Below are 4,193 nucleotides of genomic sequence, written 5' to 3'. Positions count from 1 at the left end.
GCGGCCGAGCGGGGCGGGGCGGGGCGCGGCCCTGGTCCCAGCCGAACCCCGGCCCGCTCCTGGTGAAAGCGGGGCGTCCGGCGTCCGGGAGCCGCTGGAGCTCAAGGAACTGGGGTCCCTCCCAGAGCCGGGGACCAGCGCGGAGTCCTGGGGGTTCTGGGAGCTCGGCTCCCAGGGTTTCGGGGGCAGTGGACCCCCCTTGCTATTCCCTTTTGTTTTTTTAAAGTTCACACCGTTTCTAATAAAAACAGCGTCTCAGTGGAAGACGCCAGTGCGCGCACTTCTCCCGGCCAGGAGGCGGCCAGGGCCGCGGGGCAGAGCGGACCTCGCGGGCCAGCAGGGCCTCCCCAGCCTCGCAAAGCCGCTTGCTCCGAGATTCACCCGCCGCCGTGCTCGCGCGTGTCTGTGTTGCTCAGGAGACTGTCCACATGGGCATGCTGCAGACACCTTCTGGGGATGCGTGCGCGTGCTTCCGGGTGTGCAGAGACATCTGTAGGTGCCCGCGTGTGCATGTGCGCAGCTTCGTGTGGAGAAACGCTGCAGGAGAAAGAGAATCTTGTGAAAGAGCTGCAAGCCCCAAAGCCAGGACCCGCGGAGACTCCCGATGCTTCCACACCCCTGTCAGCCTGTGGAACAGGGCTGGTGCCCCGCTAGGGGCAGGCTTGGGGCCAGTCCCAGTCTCGGGCATCGTGTCTGGGAAGGATCTTTCCGGTGCGTGTCCTGCCCCTTCCTCTGTCCTCCGTGTCAGCAGCAGGGGCACCCAGCGCTTGTTGGGGCTTCCGCAGAGGGGTGGGATGGGTCCAGGTCTGCGGGACGCGGCTCAGCCCGGCTTGGTGGTTAGCCAGTGTCAGGGCAAGGATGGAAGCGGTTTTATGGTCCTGACAGAGGGCACGCCATGGAATGTCTCCTCCTTACTCGAGTGTTTTAAAAGTGCTTCATTCATTCATCCATCCATCCATCTATCCATTCACTGCTGTTTTTGCGGTTATAACTCAATTTCTGATTCCGGGCGTCAGCCACAGCTCGGCTTCTCCTTTTCCTCCGAACAGAGGCAAAGGTGGGGATGACACAGTGAGGGTGGGGCGGGCGGGGCGGGGAGGTGCACCGCAGTGTCTGAGCTAGTGCACAGGGCTGCGGTCAGGGAGCAAGTGTGACTCAGGCCCAGGCAGGGACTGGAGCCACGGCCATCCTCAGGGTTCGGCCCTGGCCAGGCCCGGCAGTCTGCAGGGCCACTCTGGGCAGCAGGGCAGGGATCTAATCCACTTTGAGAAGACGGGCGTGCCAGGCCAGACACAGCAGAGGTCGGAGCCTGGACAGTGACCTTGACTGGCCACGCACATCCGGCCGGCGGGGCAGCTGTCCTCCATGCAAGAGGCAGCTCCGCCGTGACAGCTCTGATGTATGGGTCTGGGCCTGGGGAGACACTTCCTCACCTGCAGCCCCGGCTGCCACGTCTGGCTGAGGCTGGTGCTGTGCCTCAGGCCCCAGGTCCCCTCCTGATGCCCACTCCCCTTTTGCCTTCAGCACTCTTCTCATCTCCTCTCTGGAGGACATGTGATCAGGCTTGGAGCCAGGGAAATAAATGCCAGAGCTAAGTCGACTCCGTCTTTAGGAGATACAACGCCAGTTTTGCATTTACAGATTATTTATTGAGCACACACATCCTGGTATTCCAGACACTGTCCTCAGCACTGGAGATTCGTTTAGAAAATGATGCATCTCCCCTGCCCTCAGCAGCTGCCCGTCTGTAGATGGAAAGAAGAAATAAATGAGCAGAAACTGCGCTTCAGTGCCTGCTGTCAGTGCCGGGCAGGGGGCACTGCAGCCACACCTGCAGGTCCTGGGGCAGCACTGCCAAGCCGTCTCCATGGAGCTGAGCTATTCTTCCCTGAGGGAGAAAAGTTTGTTCATTCAGCAAACACAGGGGACCTCTCCTGGGGATCATTCGAGGAGCTGCACAAGCACAGCTGACAGAGGCCACGGGTCCCGGTCCTCGGTGCACTGAACGCCGTGACCTTACTACTTACCTGGGATTCACAAAACTGCAGCCTCACCAACAGCACCCAATACTGGTGTTCTGAGGTCATGATATGGAGTGTACATTTTCAAAATGACTAAGTATGAGTCAGATACACACTGAGGTTCGGGGCCACCACTGTCTGTAGTGTCCAGTACCCAACCAATTTTATCTTGAACACTTCATCATTTTTAATTGATTACTTTCTGTTTCCATTGGAGTCGGCCAGTCGTTTCCAAACTGGGGCGATCATGAGAATCAGAGCGTGCTCTGGAAATCGAGAGCCTAGACCCCACAGTGCTTTACAGAATCCTGATGCTGAGTATCTCCAGCAAAGCTGCTGGCATCTGGTTCCTTCCAGGCCCCGCCCTGTGCCGCTCGGTGGTGGGCTGGTTTGGGGATGAAAGAACTTTGAAGTCAAATTACACAAAGTGAGCTCCTGTTGAGCAGGTGGGATCGCCATCAAATCCTTCTGTCTTCCTTGAACTTTAATTTCTTACCTGTAAAGGTATAAGGTGAGCGTCAATCTCAGAAATAGGCAGGTGGAGTGACCTTGTATAGATGTCCCTATTACACGGTTTGACTTACGATTTGGGAACTTAACAGTGGTGTGAAACTGATCCACATTCACCAGAAACTTTGAGTGTTTAGTTGGGTCTTTTCTGGGACAGGGATAGGTGATGCGCTGTCTCTCTCCCTGTTGGGTCAAGGCTGGAGTTAAGGCTGCCAACCGCTCACAATCACCAGGGCAAACCCTGCACCCCCTAGTGCATAGCACAGATGTCAACAACACCTTGTGGGAAATGGGCTTTGAGAAGATTACTTTTCTGGCCGCAGCCGGCTGTCAGTTCTGGACACCCTGAGGCAGGCAGGTGAAGTGCAGTTCTGACCAGATGTCCCACAGACGCTGGGTCTATTGGGGTGTGATGCCGCCTGGAGTCCAGGAGCCCTGCTCGGGCTGTGAGAGCGCTCACTGCAGCGTGTGCTTCCCCACCGTTGCTCGATTGCACGTGATGAGCAGCTGCTCTGGTGGCTTCTGTCATTGTCCCTTGGCTTCCTCGCTGGTGCTCTGATGTTCCAGCTGTGGCAGCCAGTGCACTGGACAGATGGCCCTGCCTGCAAAGAACTGCCTTGCTGGAAGCCACCTCAGGTGCAGTGGGGCCTCTGTGCCGTGTGCACTGCTTCATGGAGTAAGGTCTTCCAAGCCCGGCTAACCAAGCTCAGTTTGTGCCTGGCAGCCAGGCCAAGAGGAGACCCGTGTGCAGGAGATAGAGGCCCAAGGGACAGATATAGGTCCTGCACCCTCTCCTGCCTGTGCTTCACAAGCCCTGGCCAGCAGTGCCCAGCCCAGGGGAGGGTGTCCTCTCCCGTGTGCCCCTCCTGTGACACACGTTTCGTTCTGTAGAAGCCTCGGAGGCCTGGACAGTTCAGACCCTTCCGGGATACCTTGGCTGCTGCCCAGGGGGGGAACGAGTTCCTCTCAGGGCTGCCCTCTGTGGCACCCTCCAGGGAGGGTCTGGGGAGAGGAAACCTGGGCCAGCGCTGTGCCAGAATACAGCATGTTCAGTTTGACCAAACTAAACGGCTTTGCTTTCTAGAAGTGTTGAGACTGGAAAGTGTAAGGGTAAGAGAAGTAACCAAAGTCTTAGTTTAAAAAACCCTTGATAATTGAAAGAGTCAAAAGTGGCCGTTCTGGAGATTCCTCAAAAAATAAAAACTAGAAATTCCATTTGAACAAGCTATCCATTTTCTAGGCATCTTCCTGAAAGAGTTAAAGACATAGATTACAGTGATTCGTCCACACTCATGTTTATAGCAGCACAGTTCATGATAGCTAAATCTTTAAAGCAGCCTAAGTGTCCCTCAATAGATGAATGGATAAAGAAAATGTAGTATTTACACCCAATGGAGTATTACTCTGCCATAAAGAAGGATAAATTTGAGTCGTAGGAAAATGGATGCTTCTTGTGGCTATAATGTTAAGTGAAATAAATCTGACACATAAGCTTAAATATAACATGGTTTCTCTTATATGAAAAACCGAAAATATAAATAAAGAGTGAAATAACAGATAGATAATAGGAAAAAGTGGTCATTCTGGGGATTAGATACATGTACACATTATGGATTTATCAGTTAGTGGCTGGTATAAAACAGAATTTGCTTGGCTCTCAGA

Source organism: Chinchilla lanigera, unplaced genomic scaffold, assembly GCF_000276665.1.
Source record: "Chinchilla lanigera isolate Chin_1 unplaced genomic scaffold, ChiLan1.0 scaffold00069, whole genome shotgun sequence".
NCBI lineage: Eukaryota > Metazoa > Chordata > Mammalia > Rodentia > Chinchillidae > Chinchilla > Chinchilla lanigera.
The sequence above is the reverse complement of the archived record's forward strand: the minus strand, read 5'-3'. Positions refer to the sequence as shown.